This window comes from Mus musculus, chromosome 4, assembly GCF_000001635.26.
Source record: "Mus musculus strain C57BL/6J chromosome 4, GRCm38.p6 C57BL/6J".
In the NCBI taxonomy this organism is placed as follows: domain Eukaryota; kingdom Metazoa; phylum Chordata; class Mammalia; order Rodentia; family Muridae; genus Mus; species Mus musculus.
Window position 1 is genome coordinate 56,479,142 of NC_000070.6, and position 23,041 is coordinate 56,502,182.

Consider the following 23,041-nt stretch of genomic DNA (forward strand, 5'->3'; position numbering starts at 1 on the left):
TATGCTCAAAGGCAAAACTAGAAATATCAGCATGGCAGCTGGCTGTAATACAAGCTACTGGCAAAACCCAGGATCCTTGAAAGCATCCCTCAAGAGAGTTTAGTAAGAACCTAGACTATCCACCAAGCACTTCTGCCTCATAAATAAAGAACAGGGGTTTAAGTCATGAAAAGAATGCTAAATCCAGGTAGAGAAAGGAGAAGATACCAGATGTATTAGTCAGAATGCCAAAGAGATCATCCAAATCTCTAGGGTTTATTGCTTCAAAGACTTTCTGACTGGTTGTGGCATATGTGAGGAGAAAGCACAGCTATATTTTGTCATCCATGGACCGATTGTCATGGGGAGCTAACTATAATGGCTTGTTTCAGGGTTTGCTACTGAGGGAAGAAATGAGGGTACAGGCCCTTACTTTACATAGCTTAACCAAAAATAGCATCCACCATATACACATAGAGCCCACTTGCCAAGCCAATAAATAGACCAATTAAATGCAAGGCTATTGTAAGCAAAGAACTCTCTGTGCTCCAACAGAAGAGAAGGTTTGAAAATATACATGACTAGAGTTTCCTTCCATAAACCGTAAAGCATCCCTTAAGGAAACCAGAATGCAGTTGCCGCCATGGTAGATAATGACATAACAGAACTTAGTCCCACTCTCCCCCAAACAGATAATACCCTCCGATAGAGCAGTCATGGCTACAACTCCCTGGAATCCAGCGGACTCTATTGGTTGACTCCATGGAGACTGCTAAGTACAAGAACGGCCCAGCGCCGACCCTAAAGCCAGCCAGCTGATCGTTCCTCAGAGAGTCTAAAGCCAAATCAAAGCTGGGACCATGCCATCACCTGGCAGTGGATGGCTTTGTGTTATACTTAAAACATAATCCCAGAAATAGGTTCAATGAGAAGTTTTCTGGGTCAGAAAACTAAGAGAAAGAAGGAAGATTTATACTCCTTCTGAACGAGGCTGTGCAACTGTTCTTAGAAGGTTACCTTCTGAGCATGGATGGTTGAGACTACCAAACTATGAGCAGTGAGAAAAACACGTGGCCTACATTGTTACAAATGTTACAATGTTACAGATACATTGAAAGGTTTTATAAGGTAAAGGCCTAGAACACATTCCTCACTTTAAATACAAACAGGGTGAAAAGGATTCATTTTAATGGAAAAATCAGTCTCTGGCAACTAAAACAGAAGTTAAGACAAACACAGCTCTGAAGACTTTTCAAAGTATCTACATGAGTAAAAGACACCTCATCCAGGCCCCAGCACAGGTGACTGCAGCAGAATCAGAGGAGGCTTTGTTTTCTGTGAGTAAGGGGACACCAGCATAGATAAAGACATTGAACTTGCACGTAGCCCTGTGCAAGTACTGGCATGTGAGTTACGCACCAATGGAGACCACCTATTTAACTTAGCAAACAGTAACAACAGTGTTTATATCAGAAGATTCAAGTTTGAGACAGATCTTGTGGCGCATTCCCATAATCCAAGCTACTTGGGAGACTGAGGCGAAAGGAAAGCAAAGTCAGGGTGTTCTTGGGCCACCAGGCAAGTTCAAGACCAGTTTGGATAGCTTACAAACAGAACAGCCTGTCTCAAATTCAAAAGCAAAAGGGCTCGGAGATGACTCAGCCCATAAAGTACTTGTCTGGAAAATCACAAAGACCTGAGGCTGACACTTGAGAACATATGTAAAATGTGCCAGGTATGATTGTGTGCACTAGTAATCTTGGTACTAGAGAGACAGGGACACATGGATCTCTGAGGTTCTCCGGCCAACATGGTCTACTTGGGAACTTCCAGACTAATAAGAGACCCTTTTGTCTTAAGGACAAACTGGGCAACAGCTAAGGAGCAACATTCAAGACTATCCTCTGACCTCCACATACATGTGCACCTGAACATACGCAAAACTGTACACACACACACATACCTTCTTAAACATAAGAGCTTTTAAAAGGCTGGGACTAGAGCTCAGAGGCACAGTTCCTGTCTAGCATGCACAAGCCCCTAGATCCAATCTTTAGTATGGGGAAAGGGGTGGGTTTACCTAATAAATGTGAGCATATGGTAGCCAGCATGACCTGCCTGGTAGATAATTATTTCTGAGAGCAAATGGCTGTCAGAGCCACAGTCAAAAGACTTGAATTTCGATCAAGTAATAACAACATGAAGTGGGCCAAATCAACAAAATATGAGGCTGGTCTTCCTTCTCCAAAACAGGAAAGACAAGGGCTCCTCAGCCTTCACAGAGCTTTTGAGATGTCTGAATAAAGGACAAGGGGACATATGGACTCTTCTAGAAGAGACACCAGAGAGATGCAAGCTATCATCAGAGACAGGTCTTTGCTGAATAAGGACAGGGGTCTTTCCCCAGCAGGGAGCAGTGTCCCCTCTTGAGTACAACACTAAGACAGGCAAACAGTCCTCCTACCCTGACCTATCTGCCTCTGTCAAATGGATTCTGGCTACGATGATTCTAGTTAACCAGGTTCATTCTGCTCAAGGGCACGCACAGCACCAGGTGATGAGGAAAACACCGAGGGAGCCGCCCTCCTGCTCTCCCGGTGTGGGACTGGCAGAGCAGGTTCAGGGCGCTGTGCTGGCAGCCTCAGAGGAGGATTAAACAGAACCTCCCTGCTTCAGCTTTGCCTTATTGCGGTGTTCTTGGGATTTCCCACTTTCTGCTCTTTACCGGTGGCAGAGTCCTTCTCGTGTAGCAGCCATAGACTCATGCTAGGACCCCCTTTTGTCGGTGACTCCTATTTTGCATCTGCCCAAAAAGCATTCCAATAACTCAATAGCTACTTTTTGGATCAGCATATGAGTATTTTTTTAACAAATGAAAATTTTTGACAGTTTGATATATGTATATACATCAAACTGAGATATATAGATATAGATAGGTATATAAATATCAAAATATCAAAATTTATATAGAGATATATAGATATATATGTGGCAATATTTCCCTCCTCATTACCTTCTGTTATTCACTTCCTATCCCTTTGAAGCCCCCTTTCCTGTTGATTCCTTAAATAGATGTGCTGTCAAATAGATGTGCTTCCTTCTAAATATTTATGTTTATATCAAGAGTCTTGTGCCTCTCTCAGCCACAGGCAAAGAAGCTCTGTTTTGCAGAAAGCAGTGGTTAATACGAAGACTCATATTTGGTCAAAGTACAGAATAATTGATTGTTAACTGTACATCACTCAACCAGACACACACACACACACCAAGCCCAAAGAAAAGATGAGATTTTGCTCAAACAAACAAACAAACAAAAAATCCATCCATTTTCTCTTCTGCATTAGAAAAGAAATGTCAGAAATCCTTGCCTTTGACTGATTAAGACCCCAGTTTGGTGAAAGGAGAACTGTACTTTCATGGTTGTTTCAACTGGCAGGGAATTATCATACAGACTCAGAAAGAAAGGGGAAGCTCAGAAAAACAATCTACTTGAAAAAAGCCGGGTGGTGGTGGCGCACGCCTTTAATCCCAGCACTTGGGAGGCAGAGGCAGGTGGATTTCTGAGTTCGAGGCCAGCCTGGTCTACAAACTGAGTTCCAGGACAGCCAGAGCTACACAGAGAAACCCTGTCTCAAAAAAACAAAAAAAAAAAAATCTACTTGAAAATTCTTGTCAGTAAGACAAACTCCATTTCTCCAGCCCAGGCCCTTCTGTGAACGCAGTCAGAGCCTGGGTGGAATTCTGAACAAGGCACTGACAAGAACAGGATCCTGACTTCAAAGGCACGGCAGTCCTGACTCACACACTGTCTTTTTAGTCTTCATGTGAGATCTGAAAGGAAGTCAAAACAGTCACTGTGTTTTTCCCAAATCTTCAGATTTTATAGGCTTCAACACTTGGTCCAACTGAGACCTTTGGAGTCCCAGCTCAGCCTACCACTTGTGCTTGCCCATGCATTTCTCTTATCTCCTTCTAGCATCCTAGATACTTTCTCCATCTTTTGTTTGTATGCACATTAGAATATGAAGCTTATGAGGACAGATTTTTTTGAGTGCTCAGGCATATACTTGCCTTGCACATATCAAGTGCTGAATAAACTTTACTCGGTGGATGAATTCATTACATGGCTCTGGGGATTTTGGTTACCCTCTTTGAACCTCAATTTTCTTTCTTATAATCTAAAGGAAGCCTGCATGGTCAGATTAAAGACTAAATATGCCCAACTCAGTCTAGACCATAATAATATGTGTCTGTTTTATTTATTCGATATTGACGATTTGGGGCTATCGGAGTCCTAATGAAGGTCAACAATCTCGATGTGGGGATGTCAGGGAAACCCATCCTGTCACAACCTAAAGAATGAGTGATAGAATGTCCTAGAAGAAAAGGGGGAAGAGCACAGACACGGTGGATGGCTAGGCAAAACTTTGAGCCTACAACAACGCACTCTAATTTTTCCTATTGTCTATGCTCTAAACTCCTGGATCAGCTTTGGGGGCCCTGATTCTAACCAACCAGAGGCAGGTAAATCTCTAAAGCCGCGGCAACATGAGCTTTCTCTTGCGGACACTGTTACAGGCTGGGCTCTGTGTGCTGTGAACAAATCGGCAGAGATGGAGGGGTCTGTGCAGTGACTACACCAAGTAAAACAAGAAGGCTTTCCACTCCGTGACACACCTATGACTCAGTCTGCCCGGACAAAGCTGGAGGTTAAGTTTCCTTGCCAAAGCTGCAAGGAGAAACATGACACCCTTTGCTGGCTAGGAGTAGAACACGCTTTATTAACCCGGCCTTAATTATATTCCATTTTGAGATTCAATAGTTTCGATTGCAACACTGCATGAAACCAGGGTGAGTTGCACCCCATGGTACTCCCATTGACAAAGTGCCTGGGAAGCAGTGACCCGCTTCTGCCAGCCAGTTAGGAAGGCAGTGTGGAACCTGTGCCCAGCTCTGGGGGAGCCCCTCAGATGGCTCCATCGTGACATGGCTGAATTGGCAGCCAGTTAGGTCAGGGAAACTCACTAGAAAAGTCAGAAGTGAATGTGGCACAACTTGTACGGTGTCATAAGTGACCAGGAACTGGAAATGCCACCTTCGCCACCCAGATGAAGTTCTTTTCAACTCATCATTCGCTTCTCTCTATTCTCACTTCTACAAGAAGACAGAAAATGCCCATTAACTCTGAGGTAGGCATATCAGAGTCAACGCTATCTGAAGTAAGGGAATGAATCATTTACTCTTTATTTTGAAGTCAGTTTCTCCACACATTTTGCCTGATGTCCTGTGTTTCCAGATCAAGACACCGAGACCCCTGTTTGCCCGAACAGCCGGTATCTACAGGGTAATCTTAACATCTTCCTAGTATTGACCACGTTCTTCCTTAGGTAACACACTGAGAGGTTTGTATAAATCCTTCATTGAAATACCACGATAGCTTTATGAGGTAAGCATGCACTTCCATTTGTCAAGTTCCCTCATTGAGAAAAAGGCAGAGATGGGGTTCAACTCAAAGCCCACACAGGCATCCTAACTGTGGTGTTCTACCTCTCCAGCTGCAGCCTGGAGAATCACACTGAGTCTGCATGCCCCAGAAGTCCTAATAGATGGTGGCCTCAGTGATGTTTGTTGATTAACTAGTTAAATAGATAGTCTTAAAAGGCCTTAGACTGGGAACAAAAGGGTTAGTTGGATATCAGCCCTGACAGCAGTATTCCAAATGGATTAGAGCCGAGACATCTTCCTGGGTGTTGGCCTTCCCATCTGAAGAGAAAATTGGATGGACTAGATGACCTCTGATCTGATCCGGGGTCTTCCCCCAAGTTCACCTGCCCAACCAGCATCCAAAGATGGCATTAGGGATCCTCCTGTTTCCCTGGCTTCTTCCCTACACCTGAGTCCACAGGCACACAAACAGACACTTATTCTGACAACACCTTGGCCCAATCTCCCATGAGTCATGTGTCAAGCTAGCCAGGGAGGTAGACATGCATATGAGTTACTGATGAAAACACAGGCTGGTGACTGTCTGCCGGAGGGGAGTGTAGTCAGCGCAAGCAGGACTCCTTTCTCCTGCAGGACTCAGACACGAAGAATGGGCTTTTGTGAGTGCAAGGCAACCCTCTCTTCAATCAGGGAAGCATTCAAATGCCCCAAAGAGCCTTCCTGCACAAAGCATCATTCAGTCATCATTTAAGTCATGTCGCTCAGTCAACTAGCACAATCCCCAGACAGACAGAGATCGTGTAAAGTGTTAAGTCAATAATTCTCACCTAAAGAATCCACAATCCTGGGTGAGACCACCATGACCCAAACTGGGTATGCAGGAGTGAACAAAGAAGGTGCTGCTTCTAGAATAGGCATGGGAAAGGAGGAGGCAGGGCTGAAGATGGGGACTGGCTCCTCAACAGACGTAGTATTGGAGCTTGTTTGCTTGTTTTTACTTGTTTTTGTTTATAAATTTCCATACGATATATTTTTATCATATTTTATCACCCACAACTCCCACTAGATCCTACCTGCCTCCTTGCTCACCTAACTTCATGCTCTCTTTCTTTCTCTCTCTCCAAACACAAAACTGTCTTGAGTGTTTCTCCTCATGCAGTATACCTACCTTTATATAGTTGGGTCTCTTGCTAGCCTAGAACTCACCAAGTAGACAAGGCTAGCTGCCTAGTGCGTCCCAGGGATCCACCTAGCTCCACCTCATAAGCATTGGGATTACAAGCAAGCACTACCTGTGCCCATCATTTTTTTATAGGTTCTGGGAATCCAACACAGGGCTAATGTTCACAAGGTAAGCACTTTACCAACTGAGCCATCGCCTCATCCAAGTTTTATGACTTTAAGTAGCTGAGAAAAGTAAGACTACTAATCTGTGACATTGACATTTTTAGTGTTAACGAATGGAGTTTTATTCAAACATAGTTGTGCGTATTTATTTCCTCACTGTCTGTATATGACAATAGCAGATTGCCTAGACAGAGATCAAATGGCCTGCAAAGCCTAAATTATTTACTCCCTGGTGCTTTATAGAAAATGTACACAGCAGCTCTGGTATAATGGAAATGTCTTGCCAACCTAGGTACAATGATGTTTGGGGTTTTTTTTTGTTTGTTTTTGTTTGTTTTAGAATTTGAAATCAAAGAGACAAAACCATGTGAATGTCCATGTTTTTGGGTTTTTTTCTTCTAGGAACTAAAGGGCTAACTTAGCCTTTGAGCCACACTAGCCCTTGGCTTTTGCTCTTCAAATACCAGTGTAGTGGACTTTTAAATGACCCAGATGTAAAGCAATATGCCCTGCCACTATACATGAGGAAACTAGAAGTCATTATTAATCAGAATGTAAGCATTTAAACAACAAAATAAAAAACTCTCTGGGTATAAGAGATATTTGCTTTAGTATAGAAGTGTCCGCAAAGGAAGCATTCTTTTCTAAATATGATTACCTCTTCTCTGAGATAATGTGTGATTGTTTTTTTTTCCCCCTGAGGAGCATGGAGGGGGAGAAAGAGGCTTCTAGAATGTTGTTGTTGTTGTTGCATGAGAGACTGAGAGTAGAGACTATAGGAAAAATAGAGAAAATTCTGGCTGTGCTTCAAGCTCTGCTTAAGAACAGATCGAACATGTTTAAGCGATCTTAGACTAAACCATGGTGTCATCCAAGAACAACCTAACGTTTATGAAATGATGGTAGACTAGTTCATCCCGTTCAGAGCACAGGTTCAGGGGTAGAGATTTACCAGAAAACAGTGGATGTCTCTTATGTGCAGTGACCTCAAGATAGAGGCTAGGACAACATAAAGGGCTAAAGAAGCAACTCTGGTGGGATGAGATGGAGATGGGAATAAAATCCTTTTCTCACATTGTATCTTTATAAAATGGAGTCTACACTGGGCTAAAGAAGACAAGTTATGTCAAGAAAGCTCCTATAGAAAGGAGGTAGAGACCCCAGGCAGTGACCATAAAAAGGTCCGCGGAGGATGGTACGCTGGTATCCTAGGAACTGGCATTCATTGTGCATCATGTTGTAAATGTCCTTTGCATGTTCTTACCTCTTATAACTCCTCAAATTCAGTAAGGTTGCATTCAAAATTTGCAACCTATGTGCAAATGCAGTGTGATAAATTAAAGGAAAGCCTGCTCTAATTTGCGTTGAAATAGTAAGGGAAAAGGGTCCAGCATCATCAGCTAAGGACAACCAGATTCCATGGAAGAGTAACCATTGTGATGGAAGAGTCACAGTGGCCATGAAAGCTGCAAGAACAAAAGGGAACAAACTAGAGTATTGCCGTGTCCTATAGGTATATCTTACATCATCTTAACTACCCAGGAAGTGCTATGATTCACAAATAGAAAACTCTGTAAATGTCATCTATTAGTGTACAGCCACTAAACTGATGACTTTGAGGTTTTGTTCTGTTCCCAGACTTCAAAGTTACACCCAAATCATAATAAAAATAACTAATTCTAACTAAGTAGACATAGCATGCCTCTAGTGGGCATAGAGTCTCAGAGAGCTCAAGAGTTAAGGTAAAAGTTGTAAACAGACCACCCAGCCCGATCAGAATTCACGTGTTGCTACCCTTGTACATCCATGTCACAGATGCCCTAAGTCTTCTCTTACTGAATGTGATTAGGCTTCAGAGTTCCTTAGCCATCCAACCTCAACCAGGGGCCATGGTACCAAGTGGCTAAAACTTGCTTCTTTGAGAATGAAAAAAATAATTTAGCCATTATAATGATCTGTCATCTTCCAAAGCGTCAGAGTATATAAATGGACATACAGTGCAATATGGTGTTAAAGTTACATGAGAAAGGGATTTTTTTAAAAGAAAAATATTTTAAAAGACTCATTGTTTGAGAGGTGAGGGGAACCAAAAGTCTTTGGCAGTCACTGCCAACCTCCTGACACTGGCTCATTAAAGGAAACTTATCTGTCATTCTGTATAGTCCAAATATCTAAATTAACTTATAAATAAAATGTTGGATATTTATATGAAGATGACTAAGTCATTGTCTCAGATAGTATATGTAGGGACTGGTCAAGCAAAGTTTTAATTTTATATTTAATTATTTAATTTATTTAATGTGTTCTTAGTTGAAATAAAATTAGATCACTTTCCTTCCTCCAGTCCCATACCAGCCACCTTTCCCCATTCCCTTCCTGTTTCCCATTCTCAAATAAATAGCCTCTTTTTCTTGATTACTGTCACCCACACATATGTGAACACAAGTATAGTTAAATAAAAACTGATGATACTAGTTTGTTCTCTCTCTCCCTCTTCCTCCCCCTTTCCCTCTCTCCCCACCCCCCCAGCACATGTGCACATATATGTGTCCATTGTACAATGGGATTCATCCCTGAGAGAGACTGATTCTTCTTCTCACAGCCATCAATAGTTACCTATAAATTTTTGTCTAGGGCAAGGACCCTGTGAAATCTTCCCCTTTCCATATTAGCATTCCACTGATATTCCACTGATATCTCTTACTTAAATTCAACAAAACCATTATTTTAATCAAAATGAAACTAAAACAAAAATTATCATCTCTTCTTCTGCTTCTCTTATGCCTTGGGCCACAAATTTTAACAAAGAATCTATATAATCTATAAATCACCAGGATCTATACCATCAGATGGAGTCTACCTCTACTCTAAACCTATATTTATCATAAATGTCATAAATGTATTCTAGAAGGCTTCTGAACTCTTGGGGGAGTTTAACGTAAGATGCCCACAGAACTGAACACCCCCAAAAGCCAGTGCTAATTAAAGGTCAATTGTTAGAAATGGAGTTCTAAAGGAGTGGACAGACGTGCTCTGCTTTGTGTATGTCACTTTGTACTGGTGGCCATTCACTTTAACCAATACCCATCACAACCAAGATTGTATCAGAGATTCATCACAATTTATCTCCTTTGAGAGGCTAGAGAGGCTCCTTTTTGCTCTCTTGAAAAACCCGGGAAATAGCAAAAATGTTAACTAACCCTCCAACGTGTCTGATCAACTCCTCTGTTTTAGAATATAGCTCCAGACATACTTTGGTCTCCTCCACAATTACAAGTCATATTCACTATAACTGCCTGAGGAAGGCCTAGCACTTTCCTAGTAAGCTGAAAGTGTAGTTGAGAATTCACAGTTGCAACTTGTACAAAAATGGGATTTCCAACAGACCTACACTCTCCTCCAAAGAAAGCTTGTCTGTGTAAACTTATCTCAAAAACAAAAACTGAACCAAACTCACAAAACACTCCTAAGAAGGCTCAAGCTTCACACTGAAACCTGCAGCAGAAACCTCTAGAGAAGACTGTAGGAAAGAACTGGGTCTTTTCCTTCTTCAAACTGAGGCTCAAGCAATAACTAGCCAAGTGTGACTCAGAAGATGTATCTGAGCTTGTGAACAAGGCCCCGGGACTCTGGACTGCGTGATCATCACAGTTCTTGCCATGAGCAAGCAGAGATGCTGTGACTCGTACCTCAGATTCTTTCCTGGCAAGGATTTCTGCAGAGTCCACTCCTTACAGGTAAGACAAGAGTCTGAATAAGTCAAGAGCAGCAGCCCAGTGAATCAACAGGAGGGGCGAGTATACATGCTCACCCACAGAAACCTTGCCCCTGGATAGACTGAAGTATTATGGATAGATGAGGGAGAGATGCCCCTACTAAGGAAGAGCTCACAGCACACTGAGACAACCAGACACATAACCTCACAATGGTCACATACACTGGTGATGTTTCCATGGCTATTAGTTCCACAGAGGAAGCACAAATGAGAAAGTGGTCGATTATTCCTTGAGATCTCATGTGGAGAATGGCATGTGATCTAGATGTCCCAGGGTGACCAAGGAGGAAAAGCATGCAAGGAAGGGAAATAGTTTAGAGGCAAGAAAGTTGCTTCAGCTATTTAGGGTAATGAAGGTCTTCAAGGTCACTGATGGCATGTTTTTAAATGAATCTTCTGTAGATATATTTCAGCAAACTCTCCGAATAGACAGACCTACAGTGTCCCACTGGAGGGATAACAGAGAAAACTGATTGGCCAAAAGTGGGCATGGTTATGGCTCAAGGAAACACTTTGCCTGTGTCTTTCCAACTGTACAAAGGGTGATGATAAGGAAGAAGAAATAGTTCTTTTGATTCGAGGGTCTTTGCTTTAAAAGTTTATTGGCTGAGCAGAGACTTCTACTCTAAATATAGAGCGGTAAAAATGCTGGCGCTAAAGGAACACTCTTGGGCACACTCTGCAAGAGCAAACAAGTGAAGCAGTTATGTAGAAGCATGGCTTTCTCAGCTCAGCTCTCTTCAGAGCAATGAGAAAGAGAGAGAGAAGCTTATATATGATATTATATACACAGTGACTATATATAACACATGTGCGTATATATTATAATGTATATACACATGATATATCTGTGTGTGTGTGTGTGTGTGTGTGTGTGTGTATATATGTATATATATATATATATATATATATTGTGTGTATGTGTGTGCATGATGCACATTCACAAGTGATCATTTGCACCAAAATCCAGTTTCATTGGTTCTCCCTTGGCCATGATTTAATGGAGATGTTTGACAAGATAAAGTGGCTCATTCTTTTAGCCATAGGCTGGCTGGCTTCTGTCCAAGATAAACCTCAGGAGGCCAACTCTCCCCTCCCAGCCTCCAAGGAGACTGTAGGTTATCTGATGAATGGAGCGACCAGCACTGTCTCACTGTTCCTCCGCATGAATTTTAGGAAGAAGATCACCCTGTGGCTCATCAGATGAGCTGCCACTGTGACAGCAAAGGAGAACAAATGAATAGGATGGCGGCAGGTCCATCGGTGTGGGCGACATTGCTCTCTTGATAAATGTTTCTCTCTCTCTCTCTCTCTCTCTCTCTCTCTCTCTCTCTCTCTCTCTCTCTCTCTCTCTCTCTCTCTCTGTCTCTCTCTGTCTCCCTTCCTTCAGAGGAAGGATTTGGGAGTAATGAAAACTGTGGTAGGTAAATCAGAAGGAAAACCACAAGGAGGCACTACCTTAGAGCCACTGGATCTGTGCGTGATCTTACAACAGTCGCTCTGTCCAGCTGCATCCATTTCCCAGTATGATTTTCCACTGACCTCTGTTTGTTTTAAAAGAATGTGAGTCTGAGGCTGATTGATATTTAAAAAAAAAAATGAAGTTCAAACTTAAGATTCAGATAAAAATGCCGTTAATTTGTTCACTATTAAATAACTATTTTGACCTTCTGTTATATACCAGGAATTGTCCCAGATATTGCCTCAGATTTAATGAGTGAGTTGTTCCTTGTTCTAAAAGAATTTGAGGCAGGTTTAATAATTCAGTACCATGAATATCAGCCTTAAGAAAAACAAGGTGACACCAGGTAGGCACACACTCGCACACAAGCACGTGCACACACACACACACACACACACACACACACACAGGTACACACATGCACACATAGAGAAAGAGGGAGGAAGGGAGACAGGGAAGGAGGGAGGGAGAGGGAGAGAAGGAGAGGGAGAGGGAGGGGGAGAGGGAGGGGGAGAGGGAGGGGGAAAGGGAGAGGGAGAGGGGGAGAGGGAGAGAGAGAGAGAGAGAGAGAGAGAGAGAGAGAGAGAGAGAGAGGAAATCAAGTCTATATTTTAGTTATTTGCTAGAGATGGCCCACTAATTTACCTTTGAGCTTCATAGCAGGCAATTCAAAGAAAAAACCATGATCTATTTCAAAATTTTCTGTCTGTAAGACGCAAATAGCATCAAAGCTAATTCTTTAAACTACAGAAACTTAATTCAACAAACATTTGCTCACACCTACTCTGAACCAGGCCCTAAGCCAGGTATTAAAATGAGCAAGATGAGTAAGAGCCGGCGTGTGCCCCTTAACTCTTCCCTCGGCACACACACTGCATGTCAGGGATCGCAGGCTGCCAGTGAGGATCCCTCCTACTCCTGAGCATGCCCTGTGGCCCTGCAGAAACAGAGGATGGAACAACCTTCTAGAGGTCCTCTACGCTTCTGAGAAATTCTAGTGGTGGATTAAAGTGGTGATCTAGAGATGAGAGGATGAGGACAAAACATGGGGCTTTCTCTGAAGCTCGCCGATACCCTCCAGCTGTCTCTGAGCATCTGGAACAAAGTCCATAGCCTTGTAACTAGTTTCATAGGATTCGTTATCAAAAAACTAGTTTGTTGGCTTTTGATGATACCCTTGACTAGTGAAAACCATTCGACCTCCCAGCAAAAGCAGCCCCACCCCACCCCCGTCCAACACGAAATGATAGATTCCAGGCCAAGTGAGACTAACCTCATCTAGCAGATAGGAAAACAGAACCTGACTGAGAAAGGATGCTGTCCACAGAAGTGTAACTGTGCAGCTCCTTGGAGGGACTGTTTCCATGGTCCTCACTTTCCAAGTGAAAAATCTCATCAAAGCCCATTAATGAATGAGTCATGGAGTAAGTGACTAGCTCCATGCTCGAGGCTACGCAGGACAGAGCAGGGACTGAGCTGCAGCAACACTTCTGACGTCTCTGAGCCTTATTTAGGATTTCAAATACTGCCTCCCCTTGGATCTGGGGCTTCCCAATCGCGGTTTGTTCGCATGTGCATCCTCAGCACCTGCCTCATGTCATCAGCAGCAATCACAGTGCACTACTTCACACCAGGGTCCGGCAACCCAGGGCGGACACCCTCACTGGACAAAGACTCTGAGGAATCTCAGGACACTGGGGCACACAGGGATTGTTGATAAAGCAGGGATGTTTGCGCCCGACTCTGAACCTTGTGAGTCTGAACGGCAGGTGGTTCTCATCGTCAGTGACGGAGAGCTATGGTCTCACTTATTACATAACCAGACTCTGGCCCTGCTCCAAGCTGAAGCCTCAAGTCACAACAGAGACCTGAATCCATTGTTCTAGAACCTGAGCTCCAAGGGGATGCCCTTGTCAAGCCTTTTGCTATGGCTGTCCCAGGCTATTCTTCAAAACAGCAGCCCAAGCCCTTTTCCTGTTGACGTTAAAACACTGCCATCTAGCGTGACTCTAAGAGAATTATCCAAGTCAGCTGCCCCGGCTTACTGAGAGACACTGGATTGGGTGCAAGACTTTCAATCCTTTGCACTGCTTGGATGGCCACTACTTGCAAAGTATCCAGTGATTCTTCTCCTGCCGTGTTTACAATTCCATGATTGTATTTGCCCAGAGCTCAAGTTAGGAATGAACCCAGACACATAGGATTAGAAAGATAGCTTTGCAGGCTACAAAATCCACATGTGACACCCCTGGCTCAGCCACGGGTCAGACACCCCACTTTGGACATGTCATTTCATTTCCCAAGGTAGCAGTTATTCATCAGAAGATAAAGGGAATTCTTTGGCCTTTGACATCACCAGGAAATCTTTAAATTAGTGAAACCACTAGTGTGTCAATTTGCTGTAAACAAAGTTGTAGAAATAAATGTGTGTGTGTGTGTGTGTGTGTGTGTGTGTGTGTGTGTGTGTGTGTTAAATACATGTGTGAAGATAGCAAAATGCCCTTGGAAACGGGTAGCTCTTTGATGCAATAAAATTCATATCCCACTGAGAAGAGGACACTGGACTGACTGAAAGCAGAAGCCTGAGAGGAGATTATTTGAGTCTCTTCAGGGGAATTTAGCCAATATCATTTGGAGAATTCTGTGGGAAGATATGTTCTACCCACCAAGATCCAAAGTGTAGCCTCTATCCCAGAAGCCCAGGGAAAAGGCAAGCCAGGAATCTGCAAAGGAAGGGGCCTCATGAGAGTGCCCAGTGCAGGCTCCACTTGGGGCTGGACATTCAAAGAGTCATGCAACTAGAAACCCACAGATACCTACCTGCTCATTCTACGATTTATTTTAAAAACCTAAGTTAATGTTATAAGGAAGGCCAGGCAAGCTGCTGGCAAGCATGGTTTTCTAACTTTCATTGATTATACTGGTTTTAAACAGCTAAGAATCTGGTGAAGGAGACTCGAATGGAGTCTCGGAAGTCCATTGAGCTTCCTTCAGAACACCAGTGGGTCTTGGTCAACTGTAGCGTGTGGAGATTCACCTTAAAAGCCACTTCTGAAATGAGCCCCAGAGAAAAGATCCTGAGTCCTGATCACAGGACGGCTGCCAGGAATTCCTGCTTTTATCTTCTGCTTCCAGGTGATTCTACCTCAGGGGGATCCAGATAGCACATCGAGAATCTCGGTCAAGAAATCAGTCTCCTGGACTTTAGTGGTCCAGCCACCTATTCTTATCTAAAGGGATAAGGGGGGCAGAGAGCTGACGTTTGCTTCCCACTCAGCAAAATAGCCACAAGTCTTGGAATCAGGCAGTAGGTACAAGTCAGAACGCAATGACTTTACCCAGCAGGTGAAAGGATAGTCAAGATGTAAACACCAAGCACTGCATATTTATAGTTAATTTTCTCTGATACTCCCTAAGGGAGGAGAGGCATCCATTGTCCCCGTCTCATCCTACGGAAGAAAGAGTTCAACTTTCACTCCTCATTACTTCTGCCACACTGTCACTCAGGGAACGTGCCAGCAGTTTCTGGGTTCTCTCGACATCAGAGTTATTAACTCATGCCGCATCCTTAATAGATTTCCCCCAACTCCCCGCTCCATCTTCTGTTCCTTTGGGACTTCATAAGTAATACTCAAATCAAATATGTCTTTTCTTGTAAGACCTCAAATCATGACTATTGTTGGTATTTGTAAGCATTGTTAAACAATACCTCATCACCAGTCAAAGGCTAAGCGTGTTGCAAAACTAACTCATGAAATACAACTAGGAATAATAAACTGTAAGAGGGGTTCATTCACTGGGTTAACCAGACCTGGTCATCTGTTCTTGCCAATAAAATTTTATTGCCATATAGGCAAGTACATACATTTATGTCTGTTATAGTAGCAACATTGAGAAATTCATGGCTTGGTATACTGAATATTTACTAGTTGACACTTTCTTAAAGTTTTTTTTATAAATTTATTTATTAAATTACTTTATTTATTTACATTCCAAATGTTACCCACTCTTCCCAGTCCTCCCTCTCCAAGTTTGTCACCCCATCCCCTCTGCTTCTGAGAGGGTACCTAGCTGACTCTTAACAGGGTAAGTTTGCTGACTCTGGTCTAGGAAGATGAGTAACCTGCCTAAGGTGGTATTTTATCATAATTTTATCTTAATTTAAAACCAATATCTCTAGATGCTGTATTAATGAACAATCATGACTCAATTCCTTCCTCCCTTTGCATCTTTTCAGCATATTATTTAAAGCTTTATCATTATACTTATATAGAAGCTTATGACTTATTTAACCAACTTTTATGGAGCTTATACCAGTAAGATAGAGTTCATGCCTTCATAGGTAACAGCTAGAACAACGATCTTGATACTGTTCAGTTTAGTAGCCATCAGTAAAACAGCTTTGGAGCCCAAAACCACTGTATAGATATGTGTTAACTATTCATGAGATATATGTCATTGTCCCAATGTACAAAGCACACTAGAGAGTGTATAAAAATACAGATGGATGTTCTATTCATCTAGTGTCCAACTTTGAAAATTACAGAGCCAGAAGATGTATGGAATGTATGTATGGGATGTACTTAGAAGAAGGGTAAATGTGCTACCACTGGAGCTTAGAGAGCTAGTTGATCATGTAAGAAGAAAATTGAGCCAAATTTAAGACAGGATCTCAAAGGCAGAGTATCAAAGGATGGATGGGCAGTTGACTTGAGTCTTGGAAGATGAGGAAAAGATCATCAGGCAATGTAGAAAAGAACTTACTATTCAGAGGGGAGGATCTGTCAAGAGGTGAGTGTGCTGGGTTCAGATAGCAAATGTTTAGTGCCTGTAAAAAGGTGACAGAGGGAGAAAAAGCAAGTCAGCATGTTAAAGCTTGACCAGGAAGGCAAAGAAGGGATGTTAAGAAGATTGGCATTTTAGGTTTGTGTAATAGAATGGCCATTCATTGACTGGAATCTTTTCTGTTTCGGTTATCCGATCAGATTTATCCCTTATCTGAGAATTCCGTGGTTGCATTCACTATTGAACTGGCAACCAGAAGTCAATGCCTATTTGTTGGGGAACTCTGAGTTGGCATGTTCTTCCCTTCGGAAGGCTATTTCCTGGGATTAAATCTCTGCCGCTTCTGGAAAATCAGCATGGCCTCAGATCTCTGGCTAGATAAAGAGATGTGAGGAGGCATGATTCTTCGCCAGAGGAACACAGGTGCATGGGAGACCAGCCCCTGGGCTGACGTGGCACTTGGAGAAACTGCTGAGGACACATGTCAGACGAGTCTGGCTGAGTCTATGTCTTTAGGCTGTGCCCTGCTGAATCAATGGGTGCCAGGCATGCCCTAAGCAGTGTTGAGAGGCTAATGACTGCTCTGTGGTAAGCAAGTGACCTGGAACAGGTCCAAAAACTGACATTGAAGACTTTCTACTGAGAGGTCAGAAGGAAGCCCCTAGCAGCTCTGGGTTCTCAAAAGTACAAGTTTAGGAACTTGTTGCCCTTCTCCCTCTGCATCGTTCTGGTTGAATATTGAAGGGTGAGGATCTATAAAGAGCTAAAGAAAGTGACTTTTTCCAAGAGAGGAAATTCTTGCCCATGTGGCTCATGCTTTATTAGGTAAAACTTAGTAAAGACAATGGATAAGACACAAATCATAGATCTTGGGACTGGGAAAGAGGTGGTAAGCTTATGAGCACTTGCAAAGGAAGATCGAGGGAGGGGTGTCACAATTCAACATAACAGATAGACACTCAGATGGCTCAATCCATGCCTGAGACCTCAAAGAAACATAACTGGTAATGTAGGAAGAAGACAAATTTTATGGAAAAAAAATCTCATATAAAAGAGATCAACAAGATGACTTCAAATTAGTATAACGTTACTGTTGGTGATATGAATAAATCAAAATAATCATGTGCTTATCCATAAGAATTCTTGGGAGGAGCTTAAAGAGTCATTCTTAAGTTTTCAAAACCTGTTTCAAAACAGGAATGATGACTTACTCAGCACTGAAGAACCTATATCCCAACTAAAAGTGTGGCATCTGCTTCCTAGGAAAAAAATAAAGGGGCATTGCCATTGATGGCAGAAAGGGCCTGAGAAAGCTGCTGGATCCCATGAGTCTTTACACTCTGAAGCTAATAACTAAGACAGTTGTTCAGATATAAAGACAATAGATCTAAAACCTGGAGCAGAGGCAAGTATCATGGGTACTGGCCAATGAAATTAATTTAGATGATCCAAGATAGACAGTGGGTATTACCTCAGAATTTACATCTCTTGAGTGTTTGAAGATGGTGCCAAAGGGATGAAAATATTCCAGAATACTCTAGAAAACATCACTCACATTCTCTGTCGACTTCAAATATGCACTGCTATAAATAATGGGGGAGCAGAAACCTCAGTCTAAACCTCAGACTGCCTGATGGTTCATGTATAACACCAAAGGAACACCGAAGGACAGCTGTGAAGAAGAGGAGGAGGAAGGAGGAGGAGGAGGAGGAAGGAGGAGGAGGAGGAGAGGGAGAAAGAGAGGGAGAGGGAGAAAGAGAGGGAGAGGGAGAAAGAGAGGGAGAGGGAGAAAGAGAGGGAGAGGGAGAGGGAGAGGGAGAGGGAGAGGGAGAGGGAGAGGGAGAGGGAGAGGGAGAGGGAGAGGGAGAGGGAGAGGGAGAGGGAGAGGGAGAAGATTCATTAGGGAGGTTGGGCCCCAAGTTACTATAGAAAAAATAATAGTTTTTCCATATCCAAACAATAGTCAATTAGAAGACATGATGAAAGGGAAAATCTATCTACAATTGGAAAACAAAACAAACAACAACCGACAAACCAGGTTACAGAGCACACTCCTATAATACCAGCATGCAGAGTAAGCAGAGGGATCATAAATTCTAGGCTAGCCTGGGTTACAATGGTAAGAACACGTCTCAAACTTTTATCTTTAAAAGTTCTTTTTTAAAGAATATGTATCAAAAGATGGCCTAGTCGGCCATCACTGCAAAGAGAGGCCCATTGGACTTGCAAACTTTATATGCCCCAGTACAGGGGAACCCCAGGGCCAAAAGGAGGAGTGGGTGGGTAGGGGATTGGGGGGAGGGGGTGGGTATGGGGGACTTTTGGGATAGCATTGAAAATGTAAACAAGGAAAATACCTAATAAAAAATAAATTTAAAAAAAAAAAAAGAATTGGGAGATGTCTCAGTCAGAAAAGTGCTTGCCTTGGAAGCCTGAATGTGAGCCCCAGAGCCACATTTGATTTTATTTACTTTTATCTGTATAGGTGTTTACCACATGTGTGTATGTGGACTGCATGTATGCCCGATGTTCTTGGAGGCCGGAAGATAATTCTACATCCCCTGGAACTGGAATTTCTGAGAACTGTGAGTCACCACATATGAGCCAGAAATCAAGCCTGGGTCCTCTGGAAGAGCAGTCAGTGTTCTTAATCTTTACTGAACCATCAGCCCAAGAAGAAACCCGAATTTAAGAAGCCAGGCATGGCAGAGTATGCTTGGAATCTCAGATCTGGTGATGGGGGAGACAGGCAGATCCCTGAAACTAGCTTCTCAAGACAAAATGAGGGAAGGATGAGGAGGGAGGGGGTAGGAGGAGGAGGAGAGGAAAGAGGAAGAAGAGGAAGAGGAGGAGGAAGAAGGAGGAGGATGGAGGAGGAGAAGAAGAAGTTGGTGCTTATAGATAAGCACTGGAGGTTGACCTATGGCTACCATCTGCATCTTCATTTGTGCACTTACCCACTCACACACTCCACACACAAGCAAACATACAAACACACACAAACACAAATACGCACACTCACACTGGCAGACTCAAAGGAAAAAAGTCAAAAGATCTGAGAATAACCAAGATCAAGATGAGGAAGAGAAGATCTATACAATCTACATATAGAAAACTTTAAGATGCTATTCTTAAGAGCCAAAAGAAAAACAAACCAGTAGAAAATGCACAATGTTCTTTGTTAAGAACACTCAGTATCATAAAAACATCTGCTGCCTTAAATCTATCTAAAATCTAAAGCGCCATCGGGAAAAAAAAATGGCATTCAGATGTTTTTTAACCACACAAGCATAGACATGCACCATTCAAACTTGAAACAGGTAAGAGTAATCCCCCACAAAAAGAAAAGACAAGGAGTAGGGAGACAGGAGTAATGAATGGGGACCAACTCACTCAGTATTTAATGCCAGGCGTGGTGGCGCACACCTTTAAGCCCAACACTCGGGAGGCAGAGGCAGGCAGATTTCTGAGTTCGAGGCCAGCCTGGTCTACAAAGTGTGTTCCAGGACAGCCAGGGCTACACAGAGAAACCCTGTCTCAAAAAAACAATAAATAAAAAATAAAAAATAAATAAATAAATAAAATGTTTTGAAAGATATTAAAAGTTACGATCATGCAACAAGGCTCACAAGTGGGTAAATCAATGGAATGGAGTAGAAAGTTAAGACATAAACATGGGACATGTGTGTTCACAAAAAACAGTGTTCAACTGTGACTAGGAGAAAAATTGTTTACTATGTGATCTTTTGTGACCTCCTGGAAAAAAAATAGGTCCACACCTAGCCTGTTGAGGTAAGTTCTAGTTACATCGCAGATTTAAATAAGAGAGAGTAAAATGGAAAAACACCAGAATAAACCAAGGAGAATCATTTGGTGTTTTCTAACTGGGAGAGCCAGAGACCGTATGGCAAACACACATACACAAATACACACGACTGAAAAATCTGACCCATGAGACTATGCAAAGGTTATGACACCTGACTAAGCCCAAATAAAGTTATCTGCAGGAAATGTTTGCAACTCACATGACAAATGATGAATTTCCTTATTTGTAAGGAGTGCGTGCCAATCACCAGGAAAGGTTAGCAGCTGGAACCTCCTGGAAATGAAATGGGAATGGCTGAGGGACAATGGGTTAACTGTCTCAATGTCACTCCTACTATGGGAAATGCAAATTAAACCGCAATGAGACATCAGCACCTACCACACTGGCAGACATCAAAGCATTTGCAAATCTGGTGTGGGCCAGGGTGTGGGGAAAGAACACCCCGTGCATGTTTAGTGGAACTGCAGACTGCCAAAGCAGCCATGTAAAGCAAGGTGGTACCACCCATCAAAATGTTAGACACCCATGTCCTTTGATCCAGCAATTCTGCTCCTGGGAATAGATTCTATTTGTCTGACATAAGATGTGTCCAAATGTCTTCATGGTAACATTGTGCAAGCAAAACTGTGCAAGGAATATTTATCAATAGAGAACTGTTTAGTTTATATGTTAATACGAAGTTATCTTAGTTGTTGCAACAACTCCATATGTACTAATATATGATGGTTCTATGATACATCTCAGAGGGAAAAGTAAGATAGAAGAACTAGAGAAGAACAGTATATGCGTGCACATACCCAGATTGCCCCTGGGGGAAAAAATAAACCCCACCCCCACCACCAAAGCCTAATAATCATAAATAAAGCCTAAGGAAAGGACCCGGGTGACTAGAGAAGGGAGAAGGAGGGCTTTGTTCTTTTACTGAGTACTCTTTTCGTGTCTCTTAAATTTTGTAGTACCAGCATTACCTGTAAAATACCAATAAGTTTCTTTAAACACATTCCACTGCCACCTGTCTATGACCATTGAATGGTGAATGATTTTTGCAGACAGATTCCAAAGGTCTGGAGGCTGGAATAGATATTCATTTAGTCTAGCCTCAACTTGATTGCCTGATCCCCCATAAGTATCTCTGAAAAATGTGGTTCACAGCCATGGCAGCACTGTGTGTGCATTAGAAATGCAGAGTAATCTCTGGGATTGAGGCCAACCTGGTCTACAGAGTTCCAGAATAGCCGGGATGCACAGAGAAACCCTGACTGAAGAGAGAGAGAAAGAGAGAGAGAGAGAGAGAGAGAGAGAGGAAGGAAGGATGGATGGATGGATGGATGAAAGGAAGGAAGGAAGGATGAAAGGAAAGAAGGAAGGAAGAAAGAAAGGATGAAAGGAAGGAAGGAGAGAGAGGGGGAGGGATGGAAAAAAGAAAGGGAGGGAGGGAGGAAAGAAGGAAGGGAGGAAGGGAAGGAAGGGGAGGAAAGGAAGAAGGGAGGGAGAGAAAAGGAAGGAGGGAGGGAGGGAGGGAGGGAGGGAGGAAAGAGAAAGGAAAGAAGAAAGAAAGAAAGAAAGAAAGAAAGAAAGAAAGAAAGAAAGAAAGAAAGGAAAGAAGGAGAGAAAGAGAAAGAAAGAAAGAAAGAAAGAAGGGAGGGAGGGAGGGAGGGAGGGAGGAAGGAAAGAGAGAGAGAGAGAACTGCAGAGTCTTAGGGCCTCATTGCTGATCCTCTGAATCAAGGAACTGCAGTCACTGAACCCCAAGATTAACATTCAGGCTACAGAAGGTCTTCTCTAAGCTGCTTCTGGGTGGTCACCCTTCGTTCTCTTCATGAGAAGCCACAGAGGAGACACCACTTCCTCCTGGATTCATCATCCCACCTTTAATAATTAGCCTACACTAAGCACCCGGAACATTCCAGAAGGTCACAAACGTAGTTAATCTTCATTAATCCCTCTGAGGCACAGAGCTTCCTGAGCTGAGGTACAGCAATGTGAGCAGTGATCTTAGGTGGAACCCTTAAATTATAAAACATATTTTTACAGAGTGCGACTAGTATTCTTTTCAAATATTTTCAATGCTTTCAATTATTCATGGAGAATTCACATTCTGGTGCTGATGCATTGTTCTGGACCTTTTTCGTCATTGATAATCATCAAGCCTCACTCTTTGGCCTTTCAAAGTTTGGGATCTCTTGTTGAATTGGTTATTACAATGCATCAAAGTTCTCCTTCTGTAGCTTCTACTAGCTGGTTATAATATTACTTGTTGAGTGACATACAGAAAAGAACTAAGACTTAAAATTTGGTCAATGAGATGTTGAGACTTTCTCCACTGGTAAGGAAGTGGGAGGGGCTGGTGAAGAAATAAGTGGGACGGTCAGGAGGGAGTGATAGCCAACTCCAAGTCAAAGTCATGTTTATTTTACAGCAA